We start from the raw sequence: 15,523 nt of genomic DNA, 5'->3' as shown, positions 1-15,523 counted from the left end.
TCCTTATTTTTTGCATTTTTATGTATTTTATGTCGTTTCATACTTTTAGATAGGTATTTCTATATATTTACATGATATATTTTAATATTTAGATACATTTGATCATTTCTAAAATATTTTTTAGAATTTTAGAAATCGACTTTAGTATTTTATTAGATTTTTATTTAAATTACCAAACTGATTTTATAAGTTTCATCCTTACTTGATGTTTTGCACATCATTCTGTTGCAGCTCATGTTGTTTTAATCGTCCCATAAATACATTTGATTTGATTATTTCATAATAGTCTTAGAATAAAATCATCAAATACATTGCAGAACATTTTTAGATCATAAAACAAAATGAACTTTCTTGCACATTCGTCCAATAAAACCTGACTATTTGAGTAATTTGTATATTTAGCATTAGCAAAGCAACGTTTTTGCATCGTTTGCAGGACATTTCATGGAAGGGAAGTGCACAGATTTACATTCACCCTGAAAAATAAAGATGGTTGTGTTTTTTTAAAAACATTATCTTTATCATTAGCTCCATGATTGTTGAATATTAGTGCAAAATATGACATTGACAACAAAAAATAGGATTTTCTGACATGAAACCTCAACACAATGGTATGTTCTCTGATTAGGTCAGTTCTGAGTCTTTAAAAGGCACAAATAATTCGACTAACAGCTAAAAAAACCCAATAAGCAGCGGCTCCTTCCTGCTCATGAATGATGCAGCGCCTGTCTTCGCCTTCAGAGACTTTTACAATAGCAAAGCTTAAAATAAAATCTCTGTGATGAGAGAGAAAGAAAAGAAAAAACATTCTCTCCTGTCTGACAGCTGGAAACAGGACGATAAAAATAACTAAAAAAATCACAGAGCGCAGGGTTAGAGGTGAGAAACGAAGATATTCAAAGCAAATCAAGAGGCTTCTGCTCAGTTTTATGATGTTCATCATTTTCGAGCGTGATTTCAACCAAAAAATAAACTTAAACCTCGATGAAAATGAACAGAGAACACTGCACATCCTGGTGTCAAGAAACGCTCACTTCAGACATAAAAACCAGCCGACTGGGTGGAAACTGAAACTCCACTCTGCTAGAAAAGCTCGGCAGCTATTAACGGAGCTTTCTCACTCTTGAGAAGATATTTTACACAGTTTTCCTCAGACTAACAAGCAAAAAAACAAAGAAAATGATAAAGATCACATCCAGGGTGGTGTTTGGTCAGACCAGAGGCTCTAAAAGTGAAGTGAAGCTGCTGTTTCTGGTCGTTTTGTCTCCGTTTACATTGGTTTTACACCTTTTAGTCATATTTTTTGCATAACTTTGTCGATGTTTCGTCTTTCCATTGGTTTTCCACACATTTTATTTCAGTTTTCATCAAATTAGCAACAATTTGTGTCCGTTTTGTGTTATTTTGTGCATCTTTCTGGTTGTTGTTGTTGTGTTGTTGTTGTTCTTGGTTTTGTGCCTTTTAGTCTTTTTTTTGTGTATCTTTAGAGTTGTTTTGTCTTTCCATTGGTTTTCAATGCATTGATGGTCCTTTATAGGTCAGTTTTACTCATTTTTTTTGTGTATTTATGGTCATTTTGCTTCTATTTTTGTTCATTTTGCGTCTCTTGTCTTTGTTGTTTTGCATCTCTTTGCAGCCATTTTGCGTCCAGTCGTCCTTTTGTGTGTCTAAACATTGATTTTATTTCCGTTTTCATCAAATTAGCATCAAGTTGTGTCTGATTTGTGTTATTTTGTGTGTCCTTATGGTTGCTTTGTCTTTGTTTATGTCGGTTTTATTGTCGTTTGCATCGAATCAGCTTCTATTTGTGTTTATTTTTTTAAATGTTGGGCAAACAAAACGAGCCCAATCTAAAGACAAGTAGCGCAAATTAACTTATTAAAGCTGCAGCTTTGATTTAAGATAGAAACATTATAAAGAAATACAAACAACCATGGGTGAAAATGAAACGATAGTGCTAGTTTGTGTTTTTTGTCATTTTTTCTTCATATCTCTCGTTATAAAACATGCATCGTTTGCCTCGCTGAAGAGCAGATGTGCCGACAGGACGTTAACATGCTATTTGGTGCTGATCTACAGAGCTGCTAACAACACGTTTGTATGCACAGGCGACCCCAGAGGGAATCAAAGAACATGACGACGGCGGCCCAGAGGGACAAAATTCAGGATTTAAAATGTGCAGATTCTCACTTGTGTCGATTTCAGTCACAACTCTGAGTCCAGATTGTGAAAATCTGGCAGAGAATGAACCGTAATGTTCAAAAACTCTGAAAATAACAGCAAAAATCTGCAAAGTATTCACATTCTGGATGATTTAAATGCAGAAAACAGCATAATCTTACAGTTTACGCACTGTAAAAAGATGGAGTATCATTTTAACCTTGATGTGGACTTTATAAAACATTTTTGTAAATTCTTATTTTCTTGGATATTTTCTGTCATCAAACAAACCAAGAAAAATACATCAATAATCAGTTTAATAGAATTATTTTATAAATCTTTATTTCTGTGATTTTATTAGATATTATCTGTAACTTAGCAAAACAGAGAAGAGCTGACATTTTAAAATTATCTTTTTGAAATTTACTGTTAATTTACAGAATACTTTCTGTCATTAAACACAAAAGAAAAATCACCAAATTATCAGTTTAATATAAATTATTTTTTAAATTAATCTTTAATATGCCTCTTCTTTTCTTTTTAATAACAGCAAATATCTGGAAAATAACTATATTTAAATTCATTATTTAACTACAGTAAAACATTGCCTTTTTAATGTTAACATTTAAATTAATACCTTTTTGTGATTTTATTAAATATTATCTATAAATAAACAAAACAGAAAAAAATCTGTAAAAAATGTCAACATTTATTATTTTTTATTAATTAATGGCAAATATCAGGAAAAATAGCAGCATTTTAATTGATTTAAATGTTGTAAACACAGTGTCATCAATAATAAATTATTTTTATTTTCAACTGATTTAAATAAATTAATTCCAGTCCTTAATATACAGTTTTTCTTTCAAATTAACACAAATATCTGTGAAATATTGATGCTTGTAGCCATTTTAAATGCAGCAAAACTGCGTCATTTTACAGTCAAACATCATACACTCAACAAAAATATAAATATTGTCTGCACCTTTTAGAGTGTCCTTTTATTGTGGGCAGTCTAAGGCACACCTGTGCACTAATCATGGTGTCTAATCAGCGTCTTGATATGGCACACCTGTGAGGTGGGATGGATTATCTCAGCAAAGGAGAAGTGCTCACTATCACAGATTTAGACAGATTTGTGAACAATATTTGAGAGAAATGGTGATATTGTGTATGTGGGAAAAGTTTTAGATCTTTGAGTTCATCTCATAAAAAATGGGAGCAAAAACAAAAGTGTTGCGTTTATATTTTTGTTGAGTGTAGAAAGAACAAATTATTATTATTTGTAATAATTCAGATTTTTGCTGGTGTGTTGTTTGTATTGAATTGGGAAAATATGTAAAATAACCATCTAAAAATGACTTTAAAATCCTCAAATAGATAAACATTTTTTTATCTTAATATCAGATAGCACTTTTTTCTTTTTTGCTCATTTAATTCTTGCAAAAAATAATATTTTTCTGTCAAAAGTTGCAAAATAACAAATCTCTGTTCACTAAAATACAGATTATTGATGTTATTAGTTAATATTTAGAATATAAATCGTCTTTTCTGGCTGTAACACACCATATTCTAACACAAGAAACCCAACTGTACCAGCTGATTCTCTCCAGTGTGATTCTATTTCATATATACTTCATATTTTTAATAAATAAGAGCAGTGGTATGTCCTCGTGTCACGTTTGGTGGCCGTCTTTGTGTTCATAAGATAACTCCGACTGAAAAATGTTCTCCCTCCCAGCCTCCTTCCATCCCCCATCCCGACCTTTAAGCACACAAAGCAACGACTAAAAGCAGAAAACAATAAAGAGATATCAAACAAACACATCAGAAATACAAAAGAATAGTGCTGAAATGGGCTTTTTGTGTATTGCATGTATGTTTGTGTTCATGTATTTGATAATAAAAGTGCATTAAAGGCTCATGATCTGAACAAATGTGACTGACGGATGAAGATTTCTCGTAAGATATACAAACTCAGAGTGTAACTGAAGCCTCTGTGCACCGTTTCTGTTATTTTCGGTGCATCTCTTCGTCTTCCTCTCATCCCTCCCCTACTCCGGCCTCTCGCTCGCTCTCCCCCTGAAACAAAACTCGGAGTTGTCACTAAAACCTGAACCAGTGGAAAAACAGCGTCGCCGTTTCGAGTAAATGTCAGCGTGCACGGCTAAAACCGAGCCGCGCACATGCACTTAGCCGTCCTCCCCGGAGAGAATAACAGCGAAAAATATTACAGAGCTTTTCTGTGTGGTGATGGAGCTCAAAATGGGCTGTAGAGGAACCAGGAAGAGGAGAAACTAAAGGAAAAGAGTGGATTTATACACTAAGAAATGAAACACTGCTGTTGTTTGGATTATACAACGGTTTTATGGTGAAAGTGGATCTACAAAACATTAAGCCACAGGTATCTGCAACTGAATGAGTAGCATTTTACTTTTAAAAAGACAAAAACAAGACAAAGTGTTACAAAAATGAGACGCAAAACGACAAAAGCGAGAAATGAAATGACCAAAAATGAGACAAACGGAACAAAAAAACAAAAAAAAGAGACAAAACTGAACAAAACAATTGCAAAGTGACAAAAAATTTACAAAAACGAGACAAAAAAGACAAAAGCATGAAAAAAATGACCAAAAAAGAGACAAATGACAGAAATCTGACAAAAAAACAATGAAAACAAGACAAAATTTTACAAAAATGAGATAGAAAATCACAAAAACCCGACACAAAATGACAAATGTGGGACAAAAAATAAGACAAATGACACGAAACAAAACAAAAAAGAGACAAAAAATTAGCCAAAAAAATTACAAAGTAACAAAAACATTGCCAAAAACGAGACAAAAAAAGACAAAAGCATGCAACAAAATGACAAAAACATGAGATAAATGACAAAAAGCAGTCAAACAACAAAAACAACAAACAAAATACTACAAAAATGAGACACTAAACAACAAAAACGAGAAACAAAATGACAAAGAATTAGACAAACGACAGGACGCAAAAAAAAAACAGACAAAAAAATTGACAAAAAAGTGAAAGAGCAACAAAAAATGGACTAAACAAGACAAAAAAATGACAAAAGGATGAGATAAATGACAAAAATCTGACAAAAGAAACAACAAAAACAACAAACAAAATATTACAAAAATGAGAATAAACGACAAAAACGAGAAACAAAATGACAAATAATGAGACAAATGACATGACGCAAAACAATCTACAATCTGCAGTTAACGTCTTCTCTGGAATTTTTACTCTTTAGAAAGTCGTCTGCATTTTTGACACCCCTGCTTAAAAGGAATAAAGAATATTTATTCGAGTAAACATTCTTTATTCTCTTCTTCTTGCACGAATATTAGAGCAAAACGAGCAGCTTTAGAAGAATAAAGGACATTAAAGCTCCTCAGCTCAGCGGTCTGTTTTGTCATTAAGTTTCATCTCAGATGTTGCAAATGAGCCGCTTCACGTTCAACGTCCCCAAACATTTCTCACTTTGTCCCCCGTGTGGTGAAATCACTTTTTCCCTTTAGAACACGTAGGAACAGTCAGACTGAGTGACTTTAGAAAACATGAAAATAACGTGACGGTTTAGAGGGAAATAAAGCTGCTGGGGACTCATCCAGAATCACAGTAGATGTAACATTATAATAGAACATCAACTCATTAAAACAAGCATCAAAACCCAGGATTGGATTACAGATAAGAGACGATACCACACAGTGTGCATGTCACTGGTGTGTGTCTGAGTGTGTCTGAGTGTGTATTAGTGTGTGTTTGCCCTCCGTTCTCCTTGCCGTTTCTTCTCGCCCAACCTCAACCACCTGATGTCTCTCAATCAATCGCAGCTCGTCACCTTCATTCTGATAATCAGACTCAGCTGTGCAGGAATCACTCGGCCTCAGGCGACACAGTCTGACAATAACACACACACACACACACACACACACACACACACACACACACACACACACACACACACACACACACACACACACACACACACACACACACACACACACACACACATGTTTGTACTTCTATCTTAGTGAGGACATCCATAGGCGTAATGCATTTCCTAGAGCCTTACCCTAACCTTAACCATCACAACTGATTGCCTAAACATAATCCTTACCCTAACCCTAACCAAACCTCAATTCATATCTGTTCTCTAAAAACAAGTCTTCACCCTCAAACATGGCTGTTTCAAAGTGAGGACCGGCCAAAATGTCCTCACTTTGTAAAAATGTCCTCACTTTGATAGTTAAATGCAGAAAATGGTACTCACCATGTAGCAAGTACAAGAACACACACACACACACACTCCTGGCTATCCATTTTCTGCTCTGTACATAACAGCAGCTTCACGATTCGCCTCCAGAGACTCAACGCAGCCTAAAGGAAACCTCAGACGATGGAGGAAAAATAGAAAATAGACAAAAGGGACCAGTTTAAACCTGCACAGTTCTACGTAACAGGATCTAAAGTACGGCAATATTACTTCATAATGTGTTTTGTTTTTTTTTTCAATTTTGGATGCAATATTTAGACTTTTTTGCTACTTCAGAGTCAGGTTTACGTATTATTCTTTCTATCCTAGTCTTATTTCAGCTACGTATTTATATTTTATTGTTTTTTCGTCATGGTAACTCTGTTTTCTGGCAATATTGGCAAGACAGTTTAAAAAGGTTTATCTTATCTTAGTAAAAGTAGTGGTTAAAAACACAGAATTCAAATCCCATGTTTCTGAAAGTCTCACATTGTACATTTGTAAAACAATAAACTTAGAAAATGTAAATTATCTGTGTTTTGAAAAAATATGGCACTCAAACCATCATAAAATTACACTATTTTCATCTTTATCCTGCTACTGTAACATGTATATTTAGATGGTGAGAGATCAAAAAAGTTTATTATCTTGTCTTGTCTTATTAAGGTTAGTGGTAAAAACACAGAATTCTGGTCCTATGTTTTTGAAAGTCTCGAATTGTAGATTTTAAAACAATAAACTTTTTTCCTTATTTCAGTACCTGCATTTTTTTAAGCCAAAAATTGTAAAAATCTGTTGTTGTTTATAAAGGCACTTAAACCACTATAAAATCATACTATTTTCATCTTTATCCAGCTGACGCAGCATGTAAATTTATGTGGTAAGGGATCAATAAAGTTTATTTTATCTTATCTAATCTAGGCTAATATTGACAATAATAAATGATATGTTTTGAAAAACACCAACATCGTTCCAGGAAACACAATCTATTTTCACAAGATCTCAAGGTTGAATTAATCCTCTAAAATACCATTTTTTTTACAAAATCGCTAAGGTGCATATTCAATATTGGCTTGATAAATAGATGTTTTGTGCATTTATTTCTATAAAATTATCATTTGAAAGCTCACAAAACATCAAATCAGATGCTACTCCTGCCCCTGCACAGATTCCTATCAGTAGGGATGGACTGATATCGGCTTTTAGGGTCCATTGTTAGTGATCAAGAAAGAACGATAACTGATATTTTGACGCTTAAACATTAAATGTAATATTTCAACAGCATGTGATGGCAGAGAAGCTGTCATTCATAGCTAGACTTATTTATTAACAAGAGCGACTTTAACTGAAAATGTAAAATATTCACTTTTATCGTCCACTAAGGTCCAGATCTTATGTATAAGTACTGTTTTCCAGACTCCGTTTCAGGTTAATCTGCCTTCTAAGCTAGCCGCTAGCTTAGCATTAACCACTGTGAGAGAAGCTAACTTCCTGGTTTGTCTTTCTTGTTCAGACGTTTCTGAGACCACAGAGTGACGACGGACAGAGAGAGGAGGCTGATCAGACCTGAAGTAGATCATTTAATTTATTGATACTCTGTCAATAAACATACAGATGTCGATAATCAGGAAAAATGCTAAATTTCTGCCACAAAACTGACTCCAAACTGCAACAACCCTGAACTTTACTCAGACACGATGGCTCATCACCCCCTAGCCTACGTCATTTAATATTTCCATTAATAATTCATTTAAAAGGCAGTGCAAAGCTCTTCCTTGTGCTTCGGTGAGTTTGATACAATCTGGAGTTTGTGCTGCTGACAAAACGCTGACCAAGAATCAGAGCTACACACAGAAAACTCCATCTACAAGCTTCAAAGAAACCCCACACATCACCCTCTGCTATCACACATTTACTTACAGGTTCATCTTTTTCTGTAAGTCAATCTTACCTCAGCTCTCTACATTATAAACAAACTGCAGGCAAACATCACTTCTAAAAACAGATCCTTATAAAGCCTGTGAATCCGATCTGAGCCTGTTATCTGTCTGAATCTGACTCTTTTTTTGGTGCTGCTTCACTACAGAGTCAGAGAATAAAATGCTGAGTAACGCTGCCGGACTCACAGCAGCCGGCGGGTCGCTAATGAACAATCCAAACCACTGAGCTGTATTAAAATGCCAGTAATGAGACGCTGAATGGTTTCATTTGCACAGTGTGCTTATGCTGCTCAGAAACACAAAGTCTTCCTTCCAGTGAATTCAGTGCAGCTTTGCTGAGATGATTTTATTAATCCCTATGACATCTTTAGGGTTATTTTGTGCCAAATCAAATCATCATAATCTGGTTGTTTGTGGACTTTTTGTGCGTTTTTCCTGCAGCCAGACGACGGCTCTGGTTCTGGTTCTGAGCTTTGACCCGCTGAACTGCAGGACGTGTTTCAGGATCCAGAATCTGCTGCTCAGACACTGAAAGATCAAACATTTCTACGCTCTGATCTCCGCATGGAGCTGCAAAAAGAGCAGGAATCACCTCTGTGCATGTGTTGGTGTGTCGTATGATCTCTAACGCTGTCAAACTACAACAAAAACAGACAGAACACACACAAACACACACCCACACTGTCCGTTTAAACCATGCAGAACAACAGAATGAACGCACTCAGAATTTTTGTGCAAATAGACACTCATATCTGGTCGATTTTTAGCAATAATAGTAATAGTAATAATACATTTTATTTGACACTGGCAAATAATAAAAACTAAAACAAACGATCGCACTGCAAAATACAATAACTTGCCACAGAAAAAAAATCATTTTTAAAGCAAAAAGAAGCTCAATATTTGGATTTTTACATTATTTATTGTTAGGATGTTCAAGTTTTTGTAAACATTAAAGATAAAAACTAAACATTGTACTCCAATAAGTCACTATTACTATACTGTAATAGTGAATTCTAACAGTGAACTATAACAGCAAACTGTGATAGTGAACAATCATAGTGAACTATCAGAGTGAATTGTAATAGTGGAAAATAATAGAGAATTCTAACAGTGAACTGTGATACTGAACTATAGTGCTCGTGTGTGTGTGTGTGTGTGTGTGTGTGTGTGTGTGTGTGTGTGTGTGTGTGTGTGTGTGTGTGTGTGTGTGTGTGTGTGTGTGTGTGTGTGTGTGTGTGTGTGTGTGTGTGTGTTGAGCTGTCAGTCGTGTTTTCTCCTCTAAACCACTCAGCGTTATTATCGCCTTCTCTGCTGCTACACTGTCGCCGTTGGTTACCACAATAAATCACAGCGTTCCCCCCCACCCCCCACCCCCCGCTCTCTCCTTTTATTATCCTTCACACTTCTTTCCCCGCTGTCCTCTCACTCTATTCCCAGTCCTCCTCTGTCCTCGCCTCCCAGCCCGCCCGTCTGGCCTCTGACGCTGCTGTTGTGGCTATTAGCGTTTGGCTCGATGCCTCCACACGACCAAACAGCGACAATACTCTAATCTTTGCAGGACATGTGATGCCAAAACATCAAGCGCCCTTGAAACAAGCACTGAACCCCGGAATGCTGCAGTGAAGCTGCTCAGTGGCCGACGAGGGCGAGTTCAGTGGCCCAGGAAGGTAAAATTTAAAATAAAAAACTGTGTGAAAAAGAACTAATGCTTCCTATGGTGAATATTTATTGTTAAGTCAGTATTTCAAGGATTTACATGGTGCAATCTCATACATCTAAAGGTAAAAGGGTTGCATTTCTGTTAGTACATGAGATTCAGATTTCTAGGTTTAGCATCAGAAGTCTACTCGTGTCAACATATTTTCATTCCTTTTGGAACATTTTTGCAGTGCAGAGATAAACTTCTACTACTCCATCTGCACTTTATCTGACAATGTTGGACACACACATGCCTACCTGCACACCATCTACACAGTCTCTAGCTTTAGTATATACATTCTGTACATAATTACATAGTTTAACTTTAGCTTAACCATCATGTGGAGATTATACTGGGGGTTAGGGTTAAATTAAATTAAATTTTTTTGAAATTGCAATATGGCTGAGTGCAATTTTTCTCTTTTTCAGTGGAAAAAAAAATACAATATCTGCATCCAAATAATCCCAGTAGGAGTTTCAGATTGAATGTATACACAGTCGTCTCACCGATGTTTGTCCACTGCCAGTTCCAATCAAGTTTTTTTAAAGAAAGTTTAAGAAAGAAATCTTGTGGCTTAAATAGGTAATTTAAGTTCGCTATGGCTCTTCCATTTCTCTTTTTAGTTTCATTTATTTTTTACTTGAAAGTAAACAGCGTTTCTTCTAGACAGTAAGCAGCATCTAAGGACCTCAAATAAGATTTTATATTATAGATTTTTTTAAATAAATGAAAGATTTGGTATGCATTATTTTTGACACCATGAATTTTGAGTAATTTATTTTAAACTGTTTTACTGACAAATTACGCTACAACTACTATTTTTCTTTATTATATTTATTTACTTAGTTAGTCAGAAAGTTAATTTAAATCAGAAAATATTATTTATTTACAAATATTTGCTGTTATTTATGAGGAGAAAATGTATATTACAACTGAAAAAAAATTAAAATGCATAATAGAATTGAAAAATGGTAAAATAAGAAGAAGAAGAAGAAGAAAAAGAAGAAGAAACAATACATATTAGAATCTTTTAGAAGTGTATATTAAAATTGAAAGAAATGTATTTTTCAATAAATAAATAAAAAAAGACCCAAATTATGCATAACATCTGCACATTTCCAAGTAGTATTTCTATGTTTTACTGCATTTAATTCAGCTAAAGTTAAAATATTTTACAGATATTTTCCATTATATCACTGTTTTCATAGTTTTAACCATTTTTAATATATTTTCTAGCACCATTTGCTGCTGGATTTTTGATTTTTTTTTAATTTATTTTTTATTTTTATACAGTGCAGTGGCTGCCTGAAGCTAGGCCCGGTGCTGTTAATCATGTTTCAGGACAATATTTGTCACTTTCACAAGTTTTTGAGAAGCAGAAGAAACAAAAGCTGCACTAAATGAAGGTTTGGCTGCTGAATCCAACACGTGATGAAGTAAAATACAGATTGAAAAGCAGCTGCAGCATTGAGAATATGCCAAACTTCATGTGTTTTATCAGCAACAATTTTCCAACTGGACTCGTGTGGTTTTCCCATATTAACATCCCGTGTGTCCATCAGATCTGGGGTCCTGATAAATAAACTCCACCGACTGAAGTGATTTCCTCCGGTCAGATTACTGCACCAGTGATCCAGGAATAGCTGAGAGCCGAGTACAGCACCGGACTGCCCATCTCTTTAGATCCAGAGGGTAAATTTAGAGATAGACGGGGAGACAGACATAATGAAAAGAGATGGAGACGGAGGGAAGATCGGAGGCTGACAGAAATCCAGGCTGACATTACAGAGGAGAGCTCGTTCTTATTGAGGTGAAATGAAGAGAATTGGGGAAAAGAAAGAGACTGAAGGAGTGGAAACGTAATCACCAGAAAGATGAAGAAGAGGAGGAGGAAGGAGAAGGACAGCTGCCAGAGTTAATCAGTCAGCAGCTCGGTGTCTTGGAGGGGATTTTTTTTTAGCTTATCAATAGTATCTCATACGCATCAGATGGAGACATTAATCACGTCTTTAGCTTTCTAGCTAATACGTCATCAGATTATTGATAGTTGAGAGAAACATGCCGAGTTTCTGGAATTTGCATCAAATCATCCACCGATTAAAGTGGCTCCAAAGTCCTGATTTGTCACCAAAAGACTCACGTTTATCATTTAACTTTAAATTGATAATATTTCTGTCAACACACAAACTTCACCACTGTGACAAACAAGAAAAGCCCTCAGAGATCGCAGGACTCCATCAAGGCATCGTATCATTTCCGACAGATAAATGATAAGTCCTCAGTGGTGGATTTGTAGTAGGACAACAGTCATGTGATCATCAGCAGGCAGCTGATGTAGTGTTTACTTGTTGTCATGGTTACAATGATGCCATGCTGTTATCTCACAACGATACAGAAATCTTTAACAAATACATGGATCCAGACTATAAGCTGCACCACTGCCAAAATCTAATCACTTGGTCCTTGTGTCATTTCTAACCTTCCCTGAAAATTTCATTCAAATCTGTTAGTTCATTTTTGAGTAATGTTGATAACAGACAGACAGACAGACAGACAGACAGACAGACAGACAGACAGACAGACAGACAGACAGACAGACAGACAGACAGATGCCGGTCGTCACATAAGTCCAGCCATGAAGCTAACTTCCTGGTTTGTGTTCCTTGCTCAGTTCAGTTTCATAGAGAGGAGGCTACATCAGACCGCAAACACAGCATTTAACTTACCAATAATCTGTCAATAAAAAACACCAACACTGATTATCAGAATAATGACAGACATGATAATCAGTCAGATTTATCCCTAGTTTTAATTGAAAACACTGCAAAATGACAGGATCGGGTCTTTAGTATTCTTATAAATGAAACCCTGCAAGTCTAGATGTGTGTTTCAAAGACCAGTTCTAAAGTGGAAATACTCCTCCAAGGCGTTAACTGTGTATTTTGTTCATCATGCACATAAAAAAAACATCATCTGGACATATTAACGTGAATAAATATTTAGGTTTTTACCGGAAAGAGCCAGGCATTTAAAAAGGAGTCATACTGTTATTTATCAAATGTATAAGAGTCATTACAGAAATGAAGGACATTATACATTTCACCCATCAAATTTCAAATAATCCACGAACAAAATACTAAAACATGCAGTTGTTGTGTAAATGTTCTTGTCCTGAGACCAAATCTAAAAAACAAGGAGAAAAGAATGTTTAAAAATAGGTAGTGTCTACAGATACGGACCCGTACCCGTAGCCTGTGGGCTACGGATATGGCACTTTCCATTTGCCAGACAGATACGGACCTGTACGCGAGTCTCGCGACTCAAGAAGCTGCTAACCACTGCAAACTGTTGAAAGGTAAGCAAAGGTTAAGGTTAGGGTTAGTGTTAGGGTTAGGTTTAGGGTCCGTACCTGTAGTACCGATGCTACGAGTCCGTACCTCCAGCGTCTACCGGGAGTCACGTGACCAGATCTCGCGTATCTGATTGGCAAATGGAAAGTATGGGTCCATACCTCTAGCAACTACCTTAAAAATATTTTTAAAATATTTTTAAAAATATTTTAATACCAAATAAAATATTTGGTATACCAAATAAGTCTGGAGTTCTCCCTAAAATGCCATTTTTCTCTTGTCTCAGCCCCCTGATAACCAAACTGAATCTCAAATAAAACAGTTAAACTGAAACTTAAACCTCCTGTTTCGGGGTATTATTTTTTTTCATTGATGTCTCTTGTAATAGTGGGATTTTTTTTAAATGAACATAATATTTAAAATGAGAATTATCTTGCATGGAGCGTGTGTCCCACAACATGCACCCAACTCTGTTGATGACATTTTAGTCATTTTGTGTCTCGGGTTTTTTTTCATTTTATGTCTTGTTTTTCTCATTTTGTGTCTAATTTGTCTTTTTGTGTCTTGTTTTTGTTTCATGTGTCTTGCTTCTTCTGTTTCATGTCTCATTTTTGTCATTAATAGCATCAGTTTTCCTGAAGAACAGGTAGAGCAAAACCATGTCCTGCTTTTTCATCACATTGTCAGCCTTGATTGAACGTCTCACTCTGCCTCATATTATCAGGATCAGACTCATTCTTTTGTCTGTTTTCCATCAGTCAGTTTGTCCTCTTGGTCAGCAGTAACAGCTAGCTAAATATCTAGCTTCTACTGCTGAGAAAAAGATCACATTAGCATGGATTAGCAACCCTGTTAGTGTGATTAGAGTAGGGTTAGCAAACAACAAATTAAACATGGAATAAAAATGGTACCATTGATGTGTAAGCTGAGCCAATCAAGTCTTTGATAGTTTATTACTATTGTTGATGAATATGGAGCAGAAAATAGTATGAAAGAAGGTTTATTTTTTCAATATTTTGAAACCCAAACGTCCTCCAGTTCTGGAATGACCCATATTCTGCAGATATTTACTTCAGTGTCACTAAAATCTTCTCCAAACGTGAATCCTGTGCAGCCTCAGCTGAAAAACAACCGCTGCAGGACTTATTTTAAACTTTATCCGGACACTTTTCAGCAAATATCCGACATCTAGATGGCTCTCGGAGGCTCCGGCTGCCTCTATCTCCCCCATTCTCCTTCACACACAGCATCTTTGGGCGTGACGTCACACCGCTACGCACTCCACACACCGCACTGAGTCACTTTCACTCACTTCACCTCGGCCCAGAGAAACAACATCTGTAAGCGGCGGCGGTGGCCCACGCCCAGTTCTGATCACCGCTCTCACTCACAACAGTCACCTTGTGGCCCGATAAGCAGCATCAGTGTCCCCGAGAGGCCGATTAAGCATCCAGGGTGTCTAAAAGAACTGCAATGAAGCTTTGCAATGCTGCATTCTAATTAAAATACACACATGTAGAGCAGCATGCACGAATCTGAGACACTTTACAGGCTGTGGCTCTTAATTATTGACCCACAGTGAAGAACAAAGAGTCCTGCAGCACACATGCCTCCTACAGAACCTTAAACTGAGCATCATGGAGTCAGTCTGTGGTCAAATGAAGACCCAGGAAGCATTAAAACAACGAGGGCCTGCAGAAGAATTGTGGAAAGTTCTGCAAAACGATCAAACTGCAGTGAAACCTGGAGAACTGGTGACGATTTAAAGGCAACGTTTCTGGTAGATTCTTTTGATTCCACTTTTAGTTTCACTTATTTTGCTGCAAATTTACAATGACAATAAAAGAAATAGTTTGATTCTAAAGGGCACACTCAGCTTGCACAGTGGATACATGCATTCTGCAGTACAGAGTGCAATATTTAAATGACTGTACATTATCATTATCACAACAGAACTGTTTAGAACTGGTGCTAATTTAAAAGGAAGGTGTCTTTCTGATTTAGATCTTTTTGATTCCACCTATTTATACACTTTGTATAACTATTTTTATCACAGAACAATGATTATATCACTGCAGATGTGCAATGAGTATAAAGGAAA

At 36.0% G+C, this 15,523-nt stretch overlaps 1 protein-coding gene across 3 annotated transcripts in view; it reads right to left on the bottom strand.

Annotated features, from left to right (window-relative positions):
• LOC110969264 (spectrin beta chain, non-erythrocytic 4) overlaps window positions 1-15,523 on the bottom strand; it is a 127,956-nt gene that overhangs the window by 110,809 nt on the left and 1,624 nt on the right. The gene's annotated exons all lie outside the window — the stretch shown is intronic.

This window comes from Acanthochromis polyacanthus, chromosome 13 (assembly GCF_021347895.1).
Source record: "Acanthochromis polyacanthus isolate Apoly-LR-REF ecotype Palm Island chromosome 13, KAUST_Apoly_ChrSc, whole genome shotgun sequence".
Lineage (NCBI taxonomy): Eukaryota > Metazoa > Chordata > Actinopteri > Pomacentridae > Acanthochromis > Acanthochromis polyacanthus.
Note: the sequence above shows the minus strand (reverse complement) of the source record. Positions and strands in the feature narration are given on the sequence as shown.